Source organism: Cetorhinus maximus, chromosome 21 (assembly GCF_964194155.1).
Source record: "Cetorhinus maximus chromosome 21, sCetMax3.hap1.1, whole genome shotgun sequence".
NCBI lineage: Eukaryota > Metazoa > Chordata > Chondrichthyes > Lamniformes > Cetorhinidae > Cetorhinus > Cetorhinus maximus.
The window spans coordinates 35,070,774-35,093,349 of record NC_135899.1 but is presented as its reverse complement, the minus strand read 5'-3'; the positions used below and the strand labels follow the sequence as shown (position 1 = coordinate 35,093,349).

At 44.6% G+C, this 22,576-nt stretch overlaps 1 protein-coding gene and 2 pseudogenes across 3 annotated transcripts in view; 2 read left to right on the top strand and 1 right to left on the bottom strand.

Annotated features, from left to right (window-relative positions):
• LOC144695207 (uncharacterized) overlaps window positions 1-22,576 on the bottom strand; it is a 469,933-nt gene that overhangs the window by 92,127 nt on the left and 355,230 nt on the right. The gene's annotated exons all lie outside the window — the stretch shown is intronic.
• Window positions 1,628-22,576, top strand: part of LOC144695164 (uncharacterized) — a 65,807-nt pseudogene continuing 44,858 nt past the window's right edge. The window contains exon 1 of the transcript XR_013579894.1: window positions 1,628-1,703. The product of XR_013579894.1 is annotated as an uncharacterized LOC144695164 (transcript). The remainder of the gene's footprint in view (window positions 1,704-22,576) is intronic.
• Window positions 1,664-21,200, top strand: LOC144695206 (uncharacterized; annotated as a pseudogene). The gene is made up of 2 exons (XR_013579901.1): window positions 1,664-1,703; window positions 18,216-21,200. The product of XR_013579901.1 is annotated as an uncharacterized LOC144695206 (transcript).

The window sequence follows — 22,576 nt, the reverse complement described above, 5'->3', positions numbered from 1 at the left end:
AGAATGTGTGTGGATTATCAAAAGGTGAATGCAGTGACAAAAGCGGATTCATATCCTATACTATGGTTGGAAGATTGCATTGAGAAAGTGGGACAATCAAAGTTTATCACAAAGATTGACTAGCTAAGAGGATATTCGTAAGTACCATTATCGGAGAGAACAAAGGAGATATCGGCTTTTGTGATGCCAGATGGACTACATCAGTTTAAAGTCATGTCATTTGTTATTAAAAATACACCAGCAACATTTAAAAGACTGACAAACAAAGTAATTGCAGGACTGAGCAATGGTGCTGTTTATATTAACAACTTGATAGTTTTCAAATCAAACATGGGAGGAGCATTTACAACATCTGGAAGAACTATTCAATCGACTGCAAGAAGCTAATTTGGTGATGAACTTGGCTAAAACTGAGTTTGCAAAAGCACAAGTTATGTATCTAGGCCATACCATTGGACATGGTAAGGTGGCTTACCACGAGAGCTGTGAAAGTCAAAGCCATCGTGCATTTCCCCATGCCTACAACAAAATGAGAAGTTTTGAGATTTCTGGGCATGAGTGGGTTTTACCAGAAATTTGTACCAAACTTTAGCAGTGTGGTTGCTCCATTGACTGAAGTATTAAAAAAGAACAAGTAGTTTCAATGGACACAGGATTCTCAGAAGACATTTGACAGTTTGAAAACTGTATTGGCTATGACACCAGTTTTGACAGTATCTAATTATGCCAAACAATTTAAGTTGAAGCAAGTGATGTTGGCATTGGTGCTGTATTGTTGCAAGAAGATGAAACTGGAATTGAGAAACCAAAAGGGTACTTTTCACCAAAGTTGAATGTATAACAGAGAAGATATTCAACGATTGAAAAGGAGACTCTAGTTTCTAGGAATAGGCCAGCAGAGAACTCTGCTGAGGGGATAGGAATCATTCCCAAAGTCACTCCCCAGTCAGAACTGTGCTCTAGCTCTAGTGTGACAATCTGAACACAGGATCACTCTCCAAGCAGAAGGGTTACTCCCCGAGCACAGGGGTCACTCACCGAGCACAGGGGTCACTCCCCGAGCACAGGGGTCACTCCCCGAGCACAGGGGTCACTCTCCAAACACTGACCCAAACTCCTCTTTGCCGATCTTCTCTGTTTGTACCTACCCTGTCCCCACTTCCTGTGTGGCACTCTCTCTCCTGTGTCCATCCCACCTACGTCCCTCTCTCGTGTCCCTCTGTCCTTGCCTCTCTCTCTTGTGCCCCACTCTCCTGATGCTGATCCCACCACGGCACATCATCGCTGCCTTGGATGCTGTGGCTCTTCCTCTTCTGGTCTGCTGTCAAACACATCTGAGGTTACACGTCCCACACTGATGTTGTCAATTTGAAAGCCTCCAAGGATGAAGAATGCTATTCCAACACTAGAAATCTCTGTCAAATGTTTGCCAGAAGGAACTGAGACAGCAGCTGCAATAAGTAAGGTTTTATTCAGATGGGACAATGACAAGTTTAAATCCCCACCTAATCTGCTGCTCAAAGTCGCCTCAGTTGCACTGGTCAGTTTCCCAAGCTTCAGGAAACTCATGTTGCTCCAGAAATATTAGGATTGGTTGTGAGAGACTTCAATCAGAGAGCCCCACCCACTCTGCCCATTCGCTCCTCTTCCTCTTCCACAGCTGCTTCACTTCCTGTAGGGACTGAAAACCAAGTGAGGAGATGGTGAGTGAAGGAACAGAATTTATAATAATTACACCACATTATATCCACACTAATGTTCAGGCAGCCTGACTATCCTGTGGGGAATCAGGTGTGGAAATGACCCTTATGCTGTGTGAGAAGATCCAGCTGAGAGAGCTGTTTACTTGGTGCTTTGTGCTGAACTGTTTGACTGGAGCTGTGTGTTGGATATTGAGTGTGTTTATTGGAAGCATTTCCCTTCTGATTCATAGGCTGAGTTTTGTTGATGGGTCATTACTGAATATGAGAATGTGAGGTGTAAATATCCAGGAGGTGCAGAGACATATTTATTGAAACGTCTTTAATGCCATCTTTAAAGATTTTACCTGAAGGTCTCGGCCTTTCCCAAAAGCCTGGGCTTGGATTTGATAGTTTTACCCAGTGTTGTGGCTGATAGCTGAATTTGGGATGTGCAGTCTGAGCGAGTGCAGTGTAACTAATTTCCCAGGATAAACCAGAACCCTTCAATCAGCTACAATGAAGCAATATTTTCCTTCGCTTCTAGCACTTCCTGTCCAGTGTGTTTTCTTCAAATAATTTTGGAAAACAAGGGGAGAAATTTCTAAATCTCCATTGAGTTAACATTTCTCCTGAGTGTTTTTTATATTAAACACATGCTCGAAGGGTAAAACTGCCCTTCACCAGCACGACTTGAGTTCATAGTGAATTGATAGCCCGTTTTACATTCCGCCCGACTGTCTTTTTCATTGCCCTCAAAGTGCTTGGGAAGATGGGGTCTGAGCGGAGGAAAGAAAGTAGCCACGTTGTCTGCTTCTGGTCACTATCCAGTATCCCTGCTGGAAACAGAGGGTGTGTGACAGTCAAGTGAGAAAAAAGAAAGGATTTGCCTCTGATCCCCCACACAGGGGAATAGCAGACTGGCACTCACTGTGGAACAGTCTCTAACTGGGAGGAAGTGGTGCTGTAGTCACTGGGTTCGTAATCCCGAAGCCCAGGCTAATGCTCTGGGGACCTGGGTTCAAATCCAACCACAGTAGCTTGTGGAATTTAAATTCAACTAATGAATCTGGAATTACAAGCTAGTGTCAGCAATGGTGACCATGAAACCATTGTCGATTGTCATAAAAACCCATCTGCTTCACTATGTCCTTTAGGGGAGGAAATCTGCCACCCTTACCTGGTCTGGCTTACATGAGACTCCAGACTCACAGCTATGTGATTGTCTCTTAACTGTCCTCTGAAGTGGCCGAGCAAGTCACTCAGTTGTGTGAAACCATTACAAAGTCACAGTGCATTGAAACTGGACGGACCATCTGGCGTCGGCTTAGGCACCGGAAATGAGAACAGTACACCTAGCCCTGTCGACCCTGCAAAGTCCCCCTTAGTAACATCTGGGGGCACGTGCCAAAATTGGGAGAGCTGTTTCACAGACTAGTCAAGCAACAGACAGCCTGAAATCATCATACTCACTGAAATATACCCTACAGACAATGTCCCAGACACCACCATCACCCTCCCTTGGTACATCCTGTCTCACTGGCAGGACAGACTGACCAGAGGTCGTGGGCACAGTGGTTATACAGTCAGGAGGTAGTTACCCTGAGAGTCCTCAACATTGACTCCAAAAACTATGAAGTCTCATGGCATCAAGTCAAATATGGGCAAGAAAGCCTACTGATTATAACTTACCACAGCCACTCCTGCCCACGCTCAGCTGATAAATCAGTGCTTCATGTTGTACGCCAATTGACCAATCAATTGGAGGAAGCATTGATGGTGACAAGGGCACAGAATGTCCTCTAGGTGGGAGACTTCAATGTCCATCACCAAGAGGAGGCTCAATAACACCACTACTGACCGACTGGCTGAGTCCGAAGCACATAGCTGCTAGACTGGGTCTGGGACAGGTGGTGGGGGAACCAACACAATGGAGAAACCTACTTGACTTCATCCTCGCCAATCTACCAGTCACAGATGCGTTGTCCACATCAGTATTGGTAGTAACCATGGACTGTCCTTATGGAGATAAAGTCCCCCCTTCACAATGAGGATACCCTCCATCGTATTGTATGGCAATACCACTGTGGTAAGAGGGATCGATTTTGAACAGCTCTAGCAACTGAAGGCTGGGCATCCAAGAGGCGCTGTGGGCCATCAGCAGCAGCAGAATTGTATTCAACCACAATCTGTAACCCATGGCTCGGCGTGTACCCCACTCTACCATTACAATCAAACCGTGCGATAAACCCTGGTTCAATGAAGAGTGCAGGAGAGCATGTCAAGAACAGCACCAGGCATATTTAAAAATGAGGTGTCAACCTGGTGAAGCTACAACACAGGACTATCTGCATGCCAAACAACAGTAGCAGCATGCAATAGACAGAGCTAAGCGATCCCACAAGCAATGGATCAGATCAGATCTAAGCATTGCAGTCCTGCAAACTCCAGTCATGAATGGTGGTGAATAATTAAACAACTAACTGGAGGAGGAGGCTCCACAAGTATCCCCTTCCTCAATGATGGAAGAGCCCAGCACATCAGTGGAAAGGACAAGGCTGAAGCATTTGCAACAATCTTCGGCCAGAAGTGCCAAGTGGATGATCCATCTCGGCTTGCCCCTGAGGTCCCAACAACACATATGCCAATCTTTACCCAATTAAATTCACTCCACGTGAAATCAAAAATACAGCTGAAGGCTCTGTATACTGCAAAAACTATGGGCCCTGACAACAATCCAGTAATATCATTGAAGGCTTGTGCTCCAGAATTAGCCGCGCCCCTCGCCAAGCTGTAGCAGTAAATCTACAACACTGGCATCTGCTCGGCAATCTGGGAAATTGCCCAGGTATGTCCTGTCCATAAAAAGCAGGATAAATCCAACCTGCCTAATTGCTGCTCCATCTCAACCATGGTGATGGAAGGGGTCATAGCCTGCTCACTGACGCTCAGTTTGGGTTCCGCCGGGGCCAGGCAGCTCCTGATCTCATCACAGCCTTGGTCCAAACAAGGACATAAGAGCTGAACTCAAGAGGCATCAAGGAGCCCTAGCAAAACTGGAGTTAATGGGAATCAGTGGGAAAGCTCTCCACTGATTGGAGTCATACTTAGCACAAAGGAAGATGGTTATGATTGCTGGAGGTCAATCCTTTCAACTCTAGGACATCACTGCAGGAGTTCCTCAGGATGGTGTCCTTGGCCCAACCATCTTCAGCTACTTCATCAATGACCTTCCCTGCATCTAATGTCAGAAGTTGGGATGTTCGCTGATGATTGCACAATGTTCAGCACCATTCACGAATCCTCAGATACTGAAGCAGTCCATGTCCACATGCAGCAAGACCTGGACAATATCCAGGCTTGGGCCGATAGTGGAACATAATATTCACACCAGACAAATGCCAGACAATGACCATCTCCAACAAGAAAGAATCTAACTATCTCCCCTTAACATTCAGTGGCATTACCATGGCTGAATCTCCAACTATTTACATCCTGGGGTTTATCATTGACCAGGATGTGAACTCGGACAGTCACATAAATACTGTAGCTCCAACAGCAGGTAAGAGGCTGGGAATTCTGCAGTAAGCATCTCACCTCCTGACTCCCCAAAGCCTGTCCAACATATACAAGGCAAAGTCAGGAGTGTGATGGAATATTCACCACTTGCCTGGAAGAGTGCAGCTCCATCAACACTCAAGAAGCTTGACACCATCCTGGACAAAGCAGCCCGCTTGATTGGTACCCCATCCACCACCTAATTCATTCACTCCTGATGGATAGTGGCAGCAGTGTGTACTACCTACAAGATACGCTGTAGGAACTCACCAAGCCTGCTTTGACAGTACCCTCCAAATCCACGGCCTCTACCACATAGAAGGACAAGGGCACAATATGCATGGAACACCACCACCTGCAAGTTCCCCTCCAATCCACGCACCATCCTGACTTGGAACTGTATCGGTTCGCTGTATCTGTAACTGTATCTGTGTCGCTGTGTCAAAACACTAGAACTCCCTCACTAACAGCACCGTGGGTGCATCTAGACCACTTCGACTGCAGCGGTTCAAGAAGGCAGCGAGCCATCAGCTTCTCAAGGGCAATTAGGGATGGGCAATAAATGTTGGCCTAGCCAGTGATACCCACATCTTGTGAAAGTATAAATAAAAGACTGAGGAGTCAACCCCTTCAATGAGGGAGCAGAGGGAGTTGGAGAAAATCATGTTTCCTTTTCCTGTTTTACAGAAGGATTGCACCGTACGACACCAGAGAATACAGAGAGGATAGACACCGCAGGTAGATCCTGACTATCACCCAAGGAACAACTACACAACTGTGGGAAGACATCCAGTCCCTTCACAGCATTGCTCAACACAGAGAAGGTTGGGCAGTGAAATCATCATCTGCAAATCGGTTGAGTTAGGGGAGCTTTAACATATCATCAGATCTGAAACTGGTTGGTAGTGTGGAGCCTTCCATCAGAACCAACCTTTCCAAAGGTTTGGCTGTGGGCGATCGGTCAGGGTACGGCTGGGAAGAAGTGTGGTGAGAGATTCAATCATTCATCGAGCCTCATGAACCACTGACTCATTCCTACAGGTGAGAGGCTGTTCAAGTGTGAGGTGTGTGAGGAGGGCTCCACAGGCTTATAAGATCTCCTAACACACAAGGTGCATCTGTTGTCCCACCAGTAACAGAAGAACAACTATATGAAAGAGAAACCATTCAAGTGCGAGGTGTGTAATCGAGCTTTCACACATCTATCAACAGTCGAGAATCACTGACACAGTAATACTGGGGAAAAGCCATTCGAATGTGAGGTGTGCAACAAGGGCTTTGCACAATTATCAGACCTGGCAGGTCACCGGCTCATTCACACTGGGGAGAAGACATTCGTGTGTGAGGTGTACGACAAATCATTCTCGCAGTCATCGAATCTCCACGTACACCAACTCATTCACACAGAGGGGAAACCATTCCCCTGTGAGGTGTGTGACAAATCATTCTCATCATTATTGGATCTCTGCAAACACCAACCTATTCACACTGGGCAGAAACCTTTCACATGAGGTGCGTAAGAAATCATTCTCGTCATCATCAGATCTCTGCAAGCACCAAAACATTCACACAGGGGAGAAACCATTCATATGTGTGGTGTGTGAGAAATCATTCTCAGCATCAGGGGGCCTCCGTAAACACCAACGCGCTCACACAGGAGTGAAACCGTTCAGGTGCGAGGTGTGTGAGAAATCATTCTCTCAGTCATCACATCTTCTGCAGCATCACAGGATTCACACAGGGGAGAAACCATTCATGTGCGAGGTATGCAACAATTCATTCTCAAGGTCATCGGATCTTCACACACACCAATGCATTCGCCCAGCGGAGAAACCGTTTAGGTGTGAGGTGTGTGACAAACCATTCTTGCGGTCATTGCACCTCCATGTACACCTACGCATTCACACAGGAAAGAGCCCATTCAGGTGCGACGTGTATAAGAAATCATTCTCTGACTCATCAAACCTCTTTGTACACCAACGCATTCACAGTGGCGAGACCATTCACATATGAAGTGTGTGACAAACCATCCTCATCTCCTCAGATTTCTGCAAACACCAACATATTCACACAGGAGAAATCGTTCACATGTAAGGTGAGAAAGAAATCATTCTCAGAGTCAGGAAACCTCTGCAGACACTAAGTCATTCACACCGGGGAGAAACTATTCAATTGCGATGTGAGCAACAAATCATTTTTGAGGTAATCGAACCTCCTGCTCCATCAGAGAATCCACACAGGCGAGTAACCCTTGAAGTGGGCAGTTTGTGAGAAAGCTTTTATGATGTTGTCAACCCTCCTGGGACACCAGAAGATTCACACAGGGAGAAACTCTTCAGGTGCAATATTTGTGCGACAACTTTCAACCATCCGCTGGTCTCCTGAAGCAACAGCAGAGTCACACTGGAGAGAAACCATTCAGGTGTGAGATGGGTGACCAGGTTCTCACACAATCAACGTATCTCCTGGTCCATGAACACACTCACAGGGGGGGAGAAATCCTATTGGTGTGAGTTCTTTAATAAAGCCTTGACACAGTTCTTGGACCTCCTGGAACATCAGCAAGCCCACACAAGATCTCTTTAACCAAGTTTTGCCCAATTTGTCACCAGAGTGTGAACCTCTACACAAACTCACTGCAAAGGATGTTCAGTGGTATTGAGACATAGAACAAGAAGCAGCTTTCACTTACATCAAACAACTAGTGACGACAACGCCAGCGCTGAGGTACGATGATGTCAATGATGAAGTCACCCTGCAGTGAGATGCCAGTGAAACTGGACTTGGGGCAATCCTCATGCAGCAAGGACAACCAGTGGTATTTGCATCCAGAACGTTAACACAAACTGAATGATGCTATACACAGATTGAGAAAGAGAGCCTGGCTTGTGAGCATTTCAACCAGTACCTGTTTGGGAGAGAGAATGTGATGGTGCAGTCTGACCACAAGACATTTCAAAGCATCTTTCTCAAACTGCTTCTCTCTGTTCCAAAGCGATTGCAAAGGTTGTTACTTCGTTTGCAGAGATATCACTTGGAAGCGAAGTATAAGCAAGGGAAGCAGATGAACATCGCGGATATGCTGTCAAGAGCTGCACTCTCTTTGAGGAATGTTGATGATGCTAGTACAGAGTGTGAAATCTTCCAGATTCAACAAAAAGAAACAGAACGACATGCTTTGGAAATCATCAAACATCAGAGACAGTGAATCTGACAGACAAGTGTCTTATTCAGATCAAGCAAACTACACAATGAGAAACAACTCTTCAAAATGTTACAGGAAGTTGTGATGAAAGGATGGCCTGAAACCATCAAGGATACACCTGTTGCTGTAGGAGAGTATTGGGCAGACAGAGGTGAAGTAATCGCTCAAGATGGCATCTTGTACAAAGGGACTAGGGTCATTATCCCTAAAGAGATGAGAAAAGAGATACTGAAGCACATCCACACAAACCATCAAGGAATCGAGTCTAATCTGAGGGAGGCAAGAGAAGTGATCTACTGGCCAAACATGAGCAATGAGATTAAGGATCACATCAGTCAGTTTGTAATGAACATCAAGCTAAACAAGATAAAGAGCTGCTCATGATTCATGACATCCCAGACAGACCATGGATGAAGCTTGGAGAAGATCTCTTCACTATCACTGGAACTGATTATCTCGTCACAGTCAACTACTATTCAGAATACTGAGAGTTAGACCAGCTGATGTCAACGACTACCAGTGAGATTGTAGAATGCCTGAAAGCACACGTCAGTTGTCATGGCATTCCTGACACTGTGATGAGTGACAACAGCCCTCAATTCACGAGTTGAATGATTGGGAAATTCAGCGCTACATGTCATCTCCACACTATCCCCAGTCAAATGGAAAGGCTGAGACAACGGTGAAAACTGCCAAAGGGATCATCAAAAAATTGACTAGACCCAGCACAGATGCGTACAAGGCAATCTTAGAGTGGAGAAACACACCTACTGAAGGCATGGAAAGTTGTTCAGTCCAGTGACTAATGTCACGCTGCACTCAGAGGAAACAAAACAAAGGACACCTACTGAGTATTTCTAGCATTTTTGTTTTGATTCTAGCTTTTAAAACAGAAATAGACTATTCGGCACAACTGTTTTCTACCAGTGCTTATTTATGCTCCAGTGAGCTTTCTCCTTACCTATTTTATTTCCACTGTGTCTCTTGCCTACGCAAGATGGCTGCCGATACCCGTCTGCACATGTACACTGGTCTGCGAGTGCACAGAAATCCAATGATGTCATTCCGATGCGCCGTGCCTGTCAGTACCCTCTGCGCATGTGTCAATGATGTCACCATGCACATACGCCATTTTCCCGTTTGTGCTGTAAATAGTATGGAATACATATTTAGTCCCATTAATTTCCAGTAGTGTTTTTCTGCTTCTGTCTGAAATTTTCCAAATCAATAAACATATTCATTTATTTTGTTAGTAATGGTTTGATGGTGTTGTATTTCCTGCTTTTAAAATGAAACAGGAGAAAGTGACGGGCAGCCCATGTACGTGATCTTTGGGGTTTTTTATTCATTCATAGGATGTGGGTGTCGTTGGCTAGGCCAGCATTTATTGCCCTTGAGAAGGTGAAGGTGAGTTGTCTATGTGCTGTAGGTACACCCGCAGTGCTATTAGGGAGGCAGTTCCAGGATTTTGACCCAGGGACAGTGAAGGAACGGCGATATATTTCCAAGTCAGGATGGTGAGTGACTTGGAGGGTATCCTCCAGGTGATGGTGTTCCCATGTGTCTGCTGCCCTGGTCCTTCTTGATGGTAGTGGTCGTGGGTTTGGAAGGTGCTGTCGAAGGAGCCTTAGTGAATTCCTGCAGAGCATCATGTAGATGGTACACACTGCTGCTACTGTGTGTCGGTGGAGGAGGGAGTGAATGTTTGTAGATGGGGTGCCAAACAAGCGGGCTGCTTTGTCGTGGATGGTGTCAAGCTTTTTGAATGCTGTCAGAATTGTTCTCATCCAGGAAAGTGGGGAGTATTCCATCACACTTCTGACTTGTGCCTTGTAGATGGTGGACAGGCTTTGGAGAGTCAGGAGGTGAGATACTAGCTGCAGGGTTCCTAGCCTCTGACCTGCTCTTGTAGCCACAGTATTTATATGGCTAGTCCAGTTCAGTTTCTGGTCAATGGTAAGCCCCAGGATGTTGATACTGCTTTATTGTAAAGTCGTTAATGATAAGACCTATGAAGCACCTGTAAAGGGGGCACGTTTAATTTCATAGGAAGCATCCTCTGCTTCGGGAAACTGCCTTTTGTTGCTAGCAGTCGGAAAAAAATACCAAACAGAAAATCTGAAATATAGCCTCTGGGGCTGATTTGGTTGTAAACCATAAGACCATGAGACGAAGGAGCAGAAGTAGGCCATTCAGCCCATCGAGCCTGCTCCGCCATTCAGTGAGATCATGGCTGATCTGATCATCCTCAACTCCACTTCCCTGCCTTGTCCCCGTAGCCCTTGATTTCTTTACTGATTAAAAATATGTCCATCTCAGCCTTGAATATACTTAACGACCCAGCCTCTAGAGCCCTCTGCGGTAAAGAATTCCACAGATTGACTACCCTCTAAGAGAAGAAATTCCTCCTCATCTCTGTTTTAAATGGGCATCCCCTTACTCTGGGATTATGCCCTCTGGTCCTAGACTCTCCCACAAGGGGAAACAGCCTCTCAGCATCCACCTTGTCAAGCCCCCTAAGAATCTCATATGTTTCAATAAGGTCACCTCTCACTCTTCTAAATTCCAATGAGTACAGGCCCCAACCTACTCAACCTCTCCTCATAAGAAAATCCCCCCATACCTGGGATCAACCTAGTGAACTTTCTATGGGCTGCCTCTAATGCCAGTATATCTTTCCTTAGATAAGGGGACCAAAATTGTTCACAATTTTCTTGGTGTGGTCTAACTAGTGTCTTATAGTTTTAGCAAGACTTCCCTATTTTTATACTACATTCCCTTTGAAATAAAAGCTAGCATTCTAGTTGCCTTACCAATTACCTGTTGAACTTGTATGTTAGCTTTTTGGGATTCATGCCCAAGGACTCCCAAATCCCTCTGTGCTGCAGCCTTCTGCAGTCTTTCTCCATTTAAATAATATTCAGCTCCTCTATTCTTCCTGCCAAAGTGCACAACTTCACATTTTCCCACATTATATTTCATCTGCCAATTTTTGCCCACTCACTTAACCTGTCTATATCCCCCAGTAGACTCCTTGTGTCATCCTCACCACTTGCCTTCCCACCTATTTTTGTGTCATCCACAAACTTGGAGATAGTACATTCACTTCCCTCATCTAAGTCATTAATATATATTGTAAATAATTGACGCCCCAGCAGTGATCCCTGTGGCACTTCACTAGTTACAGGTTGCCATCCCGAAAATGCCCACCTTATACCAATTCTCTGTCTTCTCTTAATTAGCCAATCCTCTATCCACGCTAATATACTACCCTCATTAAGTAGCCTTATGTGCGGTACCTTATTGGACGCCTTTTGGAAATCCAAATATATTACGTCAACTGGTTCTCCTTTATCGTTACCTCCTCAAAGAATTCTAATAAATTTGTCAGGCATGGCTACCCCTTCATGAAACCATACTGACTCTGCTTGATTAGATTATGTATTTCTAAATGCTCTGCTATTACATTCTTTATAATAGACTCCAACATTTTCCCAACGACAGATGTTAAGCTAACTGGCCTATAGTTACCTGTTTTTTGTCTCCCTTTTTGAATAAGGGTGTTACATTGGCCATTCTCCAATCCTCTGGGACTTTTCCAGCATCTAAGGATTCTTGGAAGGTTACTACTAGTGCATCCACTATCTCTGTAGCTACTTCCTTTATTGTCCTAGGATGTATCCCATCAGGTCCAGGGGACTTATCAGCTTTTAGCCCCATTAGTTTCCCTAGTACTTTTTCTCCAGTGATAGTTATTGTATTTATTTCTGACCTCCCCTTTTGCCCCATGATTATTTAGTATTTTTGGAATGCTATTAGTATCTTCTACCGTGAAGACTGATACAAAGTATTTATTTAACTCCTGTGCCATTTCCTGGTTCCCCCTTATTATTTCTCTAGCCTCATTCTCTCAGGGGCCTATGTTCATTTTGGCCTCTCTCTTCCTTTTTATATATTTAAAAAAGCTCTTACTGTCTGTTTTTATATGACTTTCTAGTTTATCTTCAAAGTTTATTTTCTCCCTCTATTATTTTTTTGGTCATCTTTTGTTGGTTTTTAAAACTTTCCCAATCCTCTGGCTTACCACTAATCGTAGCCGCATTGTATGTTCTTTCTTTCACTTCGATAATATCCTTAACTTCCTTGGTTAACCATGGTTAGTTTATCCCCTTCCTTGAATCCTTCTTCCTCACTGGGATATATCTCTGATGAGAGTCATGAACTGTTTTCTTAAACGTCTGCCATTGTTCATCAACCATCTTTTCTGCTAAACTGCTTTCCCAGTCCACTCTAGCTAACTCTTCCCTCATTTCCTTGTAATTACCCTTATTTAAGTTTAGCACAGTTGTTTCCGACCCAAGTTTCTCACTCTCAAACTGAACGCTAAATTCTACCATATTATGGTCACTCTTTCCTATGAAATCCTTTACTCTGAGATCATTTATTAAAACTGCCTCATTACATATTACCAGATCCAAAATAGCCTGATCCCTAGTTGGATTCACAACATATTGTTCTAAGAAACAGTCCCGAATATACCCCATGAATTCTTGCTCGTGTCTACCTCTGCCAATTTGATTTTCCCAATCTACATGAAGATTAAAGTCACCCATGATTAATGTACTGCCTTTTTTACCTGCCCTCATTATCTCCTGATTTATTCTCTGTCCTACAGAATAGCTACTGTCATGGGGCCTATAGACTACTCCCACCAGTGTCTTCTTCCCCTTGTTATTTCTTACCTCCATCCATATGGATTCTACATCTTCCGATCCAAGATCCTTTCTTGCTAACGTACTTATTCCATCTCGTACTTTCTTTCCTGCCTGTCCTTTCAAAAATTCACATACTCCTGAATATTTAGATCCCAGTTTTGATCTCCTTGTAACCATGTCTCCTTAATGGCTGTAAGATCATTTGCATTAAACTCTGTGCCATTAATTCATTCATTTTGTTCCGAATACCACATGCATTTAAGTAAAGAGCCATTAATTTTGCCCTTCAACCATTTTTTCCCCTTTTGACCCTATGTGCTGCTTTTTTTAACGTTTGTACACTCTGTCCTTTTCTATCACACTCTGGATATCATTACCTAAATGGCTGCCATGTCCTCTTGCTTTCTAAGCCTACGTATCCCCTTTCCAGAACCTTCTCTATTTAGTTTAAAGCCCTCTCTACAGCCCGAGTGATTCGGTTAACCAGGGCACTGGTCCCAGCACAGCTCATGTGAAGCCCATCCCACTCGAACAGCTCCTTTCTACCCCAGTACTGGTGCCAATGCCCCATGAACTGAAACCCATTCCTCCCACACCAATCTCTGAGTCACGCATTTAACTCCTTGATATTATTTACCCTATGCCAGTTTGCCCGTGGCTCAGGTAGAAACCCCAAGATTATTACCTTGGAGGTTCTACTTTTTAATTTAGTTTCTAACTGTTCAAATTCTTTCAGCAGAACCTCCATTCTAGTCCTATCAATATCATTGGTACCAACATGTACGATGACTGGACCCCCCCCCCCCCCCCCCCCACCTCCCACTTCTTCTCCAGCCCTGAGGAGATGTCCTTAACCCTGGCACCGGGCAGGCAACACAGCCTTCGGGACTCACTCACGGCTGCAGAGAGCAATATCTATCCCCGTAATTATACTGTCCCCTACCACTACTACATTCCTATTTCCTTCCCCCACATGAATGGTTCCCTGTACCACAGTACTGTTCGCTCATCTTCCTGCTCTCATCCACACAGCTTGCAAGAACCTTGTAACTGTTGGACAGTTGCAGGGGCCGAGGCTCCTCGAACACTATCTCCAGGGTCCCCAAAACTGCTTCACCTGCAGCCACGCCCTCCTGCCCCTAATTCCAGACCAAATTTGAATGACCTAATCTGAGGGGTGTGACTGCCTCCTGGAACAAATGTGTCCAGGTAACTCTCCCCCTACCTGATGTGGTACAACGTCTGCAGCTCGGACTCCAGCTCCTTAACTCGGATCCGAAGTTCCTCGAGCTGCAAACACTTGGTACAGATGTGTTCGCTCTGGATCATCTTGGTGTCCAGCAGCTCCCACCCCACATGCTGCAGCAGCAACACCTCACCCGTACTGTCATTGCTATTGTATTTTATTCAATTTATTAATTAATTACTCCAGTATCCCCACTCTTTAGACTTTAGTATAATTTTTTTTAATACACACCAGTGTCGATCTTACACTTAACAAGCTATCTTTAAGAAAAAGAAAAAAAAAGACTAGCAATCTAAACATAAGCTTAAGACCTTACTTTACTTTAAAGACTAGAAATACTCACCAATCAAATAAAATCCATCATGCTAAACAATCTCTCTCTCAGATCCACAAAATCCCATAACTGATAAACGAATGCCTGACTCCCGCTTGGACCAAACTCACTGCCCAAAGTCCAAGTCTGACAGGAGTCCCAACCCGGAAAACCGACTCCCTCGACATGAGTGACAGGCTCTCTGGTTAATCCACTTCAATTAGGAATTAAGGACGTTGCCTAAAACACACTCTGACGATTTGAGCAACATCATCTTTACTCCTGGGCGCTGCTGACTCTGTCACTCGCAGTGACAGAACAGAGTAAAACACTAAAACTACACATGCACATCGTTGGCAACAAACACAGCCTTTTATCTCACCCTATCAGCAGATCCTCTATTCCTTTTTCCCTCATGTACTTACCTGGTTTCCCATCAAAGACATCAAAACTATTTGCCTGAACCATTCCCTGTGAGAGCAAAGTCCACATTCTAATCGTTCTCTTGGTAAAGAGGTTTCTCCTGAATTCCTCATTGGATTTATTATTGACCATCTTATATTTCTGGCCCCTAGTTTTGGACTCCCTCACACAAGTGGGAGAATCTTCTCTCCATTTCACTCAAATTCTTAATTTTATAATTCATCATTTTAAAAATTTCTATCATGTCCTCAGTCTTCTCTTTTCTCAGGAAATGAATGTCAGCCTGTTCAGTTCTTTCCTGATAATTACAATCTCAATTCTCAATATCATCCCTATAAATATTTTTGCACCTTCTCCAGTTCATTTATGTCCTTTTTCAGTATGGAGATCCGAACTGTGCACAGCTCTCCAAATGTGGTCTAACCAAGGTTCTGTACAAATTCAACATAACTTCTCTGTTTTTCAATTCTATTCCTTAAAAAATGGACCCTAGTGCTATTGATTGATTTTTGACATAAAATGTCCTCGTTGGCCTGCCTTGCTAATTGTAATGATTGATGAATCTGTAGCTCTGCTCTTGCACAACTTGGAAATATGACCCTTGATCCCCGCCCCCCCCCCACCCCCTAACCTATCCAATTGAAATAATTTGTCCACATGAAGTCATGAACACCAACCATTGTTATTTTCAAACCTCCTTCAAATTACCCCATAGTCTACACTTCCCTAAAGCGCACACACCCAGCTCTTCAAATACAATGGCAAAATACTGTGAATGCTGGAAATCTGATATATATTCAGAAAATGCTGGAAATACTCAGGTCAGGCAACATCTGTGGAGAGGGAAACAACCTCTCTGCAGCCTTTGACACGCCCAACCACACTATCTTCCTCCTCCAACTCTTCTCTGTTGTCCAGTGAGTGGGACTGTTATCACTTGGCCCACTTTTGCCTCTTCAGTTGTAGCCAGAGAATCTCCTGCAATGGTTAATCTTCCCACCCCCATCGCTCTGGAGACTGACCAAGGGTCTATCCTCAGTCCCCTCCTATTTCTCATCCACACGCTGCCCCTGTGTAAAACCATCTGATGACCTGATGTCAGATTCACAGAGGGTCTCTTACAATCTGTCCCATTTTACCTCGAGTTAGAAAGAAATGCCCCTCACCACCAGACAAAACAGAAATCTAGTAGTAAAGGAATGGCAAGCAGACAGCTTCAAGAGGGAGAGAAATGATTTGAGGACCGGGCCATGGAGCGGAGCACCTTAGATCTACAATCTTAACTGGGGCAGGGGCTAAATGGAGGACAGGCCCTTCAGCAGCAGTAAGGGAGATGGAGTCAAAACTGGGAGAGTCAAACTTTTATACTTTTACTCCACAGTCTGGAGAAAACAGTCTCTCACCAGTCACAGAAAACCAATGTAGTCCCATGTTATCCATTTAACCAAGTGGATGGGTGGGGGGGGGGGGGGTCAAACGGCTGCGATCCTGGTTCCCGCCGCCCGGGGCTGGGATTTACAGGTGCAGCACCTCCAATTGCAGCCCCACCCACGTGACAGCCGCTCGGGCTCGCGCTTTCTCAGATAAGAACTCCTTAATGTTGGGCGCCAACCGCCACAAGTCCCATCAGATACCGCGGGGTTCGTCTTCCGCGACTGCATACAGCCACTCCTTACTGCGCCGGCGCACCGCCACATGCAGCATGGGTAATGAAGTTCTGAGCACGTTTGCCTTTCTCTAGAGCGCGTGCGCACATCTCGAAGAAGATAAGAAATGTTCTGTTGAAGAGTCATACGGACTCGAAACGTTAACTGTGCTCCTCTCCGCAGATGCTGTCAGACCTCCTGAGTTTTTCCAGGTATTTTTCTTTTTGTTGCGGTGAAAAGTCTTACCCTCTCATCTGTAATTGGCTAGTGTTATTTTAATACCAATTTCTAATTGGCTGTGAGAGACGTCAATCAGAGATTCCATCCCCCCTCTGCCCAATCAAATGAGGGGAAGGTGAGAGCAAAGTTTATCGAGAAATCCCATAATATCCGCAACTTCCTGTAGGGACTGAAAACCAAGTCAGGAGATGGTGAGTGAAGGAACACAATTTATAATAATTACATCACATAATATCCACACTAATGTTCAGGCAGCCTGACTATCCTGTGGGGAATCAGGTGTGGAAATGCCCCTTATGCTGTGTGAGAAGATCCAGCTGAGAGAGCTGTTTACTCGGTGCTTTGTGCTGAACTGTTTGCCTGGAGCTGTGTTGGATATTGAGTGTGTTTATTGGAAGCATTTCCCTTCTGATTTACAGGCTGACTTTTGTTGATGGCTCATTACTGAATATGAGAAGGTGAGGTGTAATTATCTGGGAGGTGCAGAGACACATTTATTGAAATGTCTTTTAATCCCGATTTTAAAGATTTTACCTGAAGGCCTTGGCCTTTCCCAAAATCCTGGGCTTGGATTTGATAGTTTTGCCCAGTGCTGTGGCTGATAGCTGAATTTGGGATGCGCAGTCTGAGTGAGTGCAGTGTATCTAATTTCCCAGGATAAACCAGAACCCTTCAATCAGCTACACTGAAGCAATATTTTCCTTAGCTTCTAGCACTTCCTGTCCAGTGTGTTTTCTTCAAATAATTTAGGAAATCAATGGGAGAGATTTCAAAATCTCCATTGAATTAATACTTATCCTGAGTGTTTTTTATATTAAACACATACACTAAGGGCAAAACTGGTCTTCACCAGCGTGACACAAGCTCATAGTGAATTGATAGCCTGTTTTATACTCTGCCCGACTGTCTTTTACATTGCCCTCACGGTGCCTGGGAAGTTGGGGAGGCTGGGTGGTGGAAAGAAAGTAGCCACGTTGTCTGCTCCTGGTCACTATCCAGTGTCCCTGCTGGGAACAGAGGGTGTGTGACAGTCAAATGAGGGAAAAGAATGGACTTGCATCTGATCCCCACACAGGGGAATAGCAGACTGGCACTCACTGTGGAACAGTCTCTTAACTGAGGAGTCAATCCCTTCAGCAAAGGAGGAGAGTGAGTTGGAGGAAATCATGTTTCCTTTTCCTGTTTTATAGAAGGATTGCACCATACTACACCAGAGAATACAGAGAGGATAGACACCACAGGTACATCCTGACCAGCACCCAAGGACCAACTGCACAACTGTGGGAAGACATCCAGTCCCTTCACAGCATTGGTCAACATAGAGAAGGTTGGGCAGTTAAACATCATCTGGAAATTGGTTGGGTCAGGGGAGCTTTGACATATCATGAGATCTGAAACTGGTCAGTAGTGTGAAACCTTCCCTCAGAACAAACTTTTCCGAAGGTTCAGCTGTGAGCGATCGGTCAGGGTGAGGCTGGGAAGAAGTGAGTGTGCTCCAAGTGTGGCGAGAGCTTCAATCATTCATCGAGCCTCATGAACCACTGACTCCTACAGGTGAGGCTGTTCAAGTGTGAGCCATGTGAGGAGGGCTCCACTGGCTCATGGGATCTCCTAACGCACAAGACACATCTGTAACAACCTCTGTTGAGACACGGGAGCCAATGGAAGAGAAAGGATTCAAGTCTGGGGTTTGTGATAAAGCTTTTGTGACATCTTCGAACCTCCTGACACGCCAGAGGATTCACCTGGGGTCGAAACCCTTCAGGTGTGAGGTTTGTGAGGTGACTTTCACCAAGTCCTCTAATCTCTTGAGACACCGGAGGATTCACACAGGGGAGAAGCCATTCACGTGTGAGGTGTGTGACAAATCATTCTCACAGTCATCCAACTTCCTCAACCACCAACGCATTCACACTGGGGAGAAACCATTCAAATGCAAGGTATGTGACAAATCATTCTCACGGTCATCAGACCTGCGTGTCCACCAACGCACTCACACAGGGGAGAAACCGTTCACATGTGAGATATGTAACAAATCATTCTCGCAGTCATCGCACCTCCTCAACCACCAACGCACTCACACTGGGGAGAAACTATTCATGTGCGAGGTGTGCACCAAATCATTTTCAGAATCCTCGACCCTCCGGGAACACCAACGCATTCACACAGGGGAGAGACCGTTCAGGTGTGAGGTTTGTGATAAATCATTTTCGTGGTCATCGGACCTCCGTGTCCACCAACGCATCCACACAGGGGAGAGACCGTTTATGTGCAAGGTGTGTAACGAATCATTCACGCATTTATCGACCCTCCGCACACACCAATGCATTCACACAGGGGAGAAACCATTCAAGTGTGAGGTGTGCAATAAATCATTCACACAGTCATCTAACCTCCGTGTACACCAACGCATTCACACAGGGGAGAAACCCTTCCATTGTGAGGTGTGTGACAAATCATTCTCACAGCTATCAAAACTCCTGCTCCATCTGACAGTCCACACCGGGGTGAAACCGTTCACGTGTGAAGTGTGTGACAAATCATTCTCGCGGTCTCAGTACCTCTGCGTACACCAACGCATCCACACTGGGGAGAGACCGTTTAAGTGTGAGGTGTGTGGCAAAGCCTTCACGCAGTTATCGAAGCTCCTTGTCCACCAGAGGATCCACACAGGGGAGAAGCCATTCACGTGTGAGATGTGTGATAAATCATTCTCACAGTCATCAAGTCTCCGTAGCCACCAACGCATCCACACTGGGGAGAGACCGTTCAAGTGTGAGGTGTGTGACAAAGCCTTCACGCAGTTATCGAAGCTCCTGGTCCATCAGAGGATCCACACAGGGGAGAAGCCATTCACATGCGAGGTGTGTGACAAATCATTCTCGCAGTCTCGAACCCTCCGTGTACATCAACACATTCACACAGAAGTGACAGTTCAAGTGTGAGGTATCCGACAAAACCTTCACAAAGTTTTCGAAGCTCCAGGTCCATCAGACAGTCCACACGGGAGAAACCATTGAAGTGTGAGATGTGCAACAAATCATTCTTACAGTCACTTAAACTCCTGCTCCATCAGAGGATCCACACCAGCGAGTAACCATTGAAGTGTGAGGTTTGTGATAAAGCTTTTTTGATGTTTTTGATGTGAGATATCGGTTTGAGTTCTGTCAGAAATCCTTCACACAGTTGAAGGACCTCCTGGAACATCAGTGAACCCACATGGGAACTACCTAACCAAGCTCTAGCCAATCTTTCATCGGAGTGTGAATGTCTACACAACCTCACTGCAAAGGATATCCAGTGGTATTGAGGCACAGAACAAGAAGCAGCTTTCACTCACATTAAACAACTAGTGATGACAACGCCAGTGCTGAGGTATGATGATGTCAATGATGAAGTCACCCTGCAGTGAGATGCCAGTGAAACAGGACTTGGAGCAACCCTCATGCAACAAGGACAACCAGTTGTGTTTGTATCCAGAATGTTAACACAAACTGAACGATGCTATGCCCCATCAGTCTTAGTATCAGTATTTATGTGGAGTATCTTGCAAACAAAAAGGGGGATGTTTGCATAAATTCCTTTTTACACTGTGACTTTCCATATTAATGTGACCTCTGATGTCATCATATGTAAATAAAGGTTTATGGGCTGTAACTATTTTACACACCACATGGAACATTATTTAAAATTCAAATGGCTGCAAACAAAGATGAGTTTCCTGAAGCTTGGGAAACTGACCGGTGAAACGGAGGCGACTTTGAGCAGCAGATCCGGTGGAGATTTAAACTTGTCATTGTCCCATCTGAATAAAACCTCATTTATTGCAGCTGCTGTCTCAGTTCCCCCAGGCAAACAGAGACAGCAGTTTGACAGAGATTTTTAGTGTGAGAAAAGCATTCTTCATCCTCGGAGGCTTTCAAACTGACAACATCAGTGTGGGATGTTTGGCCTCGGATGTGTTTGACAGCAGACCAGAAGAGGAAGACCCACAGCATCCAAGGCAGCGATGATGTGCAGTGCTGGGGTCACCACACACACAGGAGATGGGGAGTAATTTCTCCCTCTCTTCCCCCCCCACTCTCTCCCTCCCCCTCTCTCTGTAGTGTTGAGGGTGGATGGAATTCGTTTTGGAGTTTATGGAATCAGTTTTTATTAAAATCAATTGATTTAAAGCCAAGAGTGTTGAATGGGTTAATAAAACGAGGTCAGGGAAGCCCTTTGGAGCTCATGGTGGTGGCTTCTTCAGCCATTTTGTATCCTGCATTATTGTATCACTTTATTAAGAGTAATTGAAAGCTTTGAATAGGCCTTGATTGAGTTAGGTAATTCATAAATTATGTTATCAACAACCTATGTAATCGATTTTTGATTGCTGCATATAATAAACAACAAAAAGATTAATTGATTTTCAGTAATGTAAGTTTTAAACTCTCAATCTTGCAAATGCAAGCAGTTTCATAGAAAGTATAAGGACATTGCAAGAGAACCCCATGAGTCGGGAACACCAAGACACTGAAGTATCTAGTCCTAATGAAAAGGGCTTTGTTCCAAATCAGATTAAACCTGGTAGAGTAAAGAACTGGGTGTCATCAACTGGAAGATGTAATTAAAAACCAATTAAATCAGCTCAGTGACAGTCAGGACCAATGGCCTGGCCAGTTGTGGCCTGACAGTCACAGGGGTGAGAATCATAAAAGAATAGAAATATAAAGGCTTGAAAAATTGGAAGGGTTGCAAGAGAAAGGCCAAGGCCTAGAGAAGACATGGAATGAAATTTCAGTGTGTCTCCAGGTATGACAGCCGAATTGCTGTGGTGCTGGATTAACAATCCAGAGATTGTGAGTTCAAATCCAACCACGGAAAGTTACACACATAGAATTACAGTGCAGAAACAGGCCGTTTGGCTTAATTGGTGTTTATTTTCACATGAGCCTCCTCTCACCCCTCTTCATCTCACCCTATCAACGTATCCTTCTGCTCCTTTCTCACTCATGTACTTATCTAGTTTCCCTTTAGAGATTTCTAAGATACTCCCCTCAAGTGTGGTGCACTACTCATTATTAATCACTACTTTATTAATATTTGAAGTTTATTCAAAGTCGGATGTACCTTCCGTTTAATTCCCGTCAACTTCAGCCAGAGGGAGCTAGACGCAAGGACACGTAACTGGGTTATGAGCCCTGCTCGACCTCCGAATGAAAGATTGAAACCAACCAGAATTATTACCTTCTCCTTGATAGACTTTTAACAATTATTTCCTAAATAAATTGTAATATCCTGGATATTATAAGGGTCGGAGTGAAACTCCTCAGTAAATGTTCTCCTCAACTAGAGTAGGGGCTCGTGACATTTCGATACAGAACACGAAATGAAGATGATTAAAGTGTTAAGCACACACAAATTTATTCTAATAAGAAAACATGGAATTGTGATCGCTATATAAATGGTATAAATCCTGAAGAGAACAGTTAGCTAGTTCTTATTTTAGGAGAATCCTAGATTTAGACTTTACTTGTGGCTTTCGAAAGAAAGTCAGGATATCCACCAA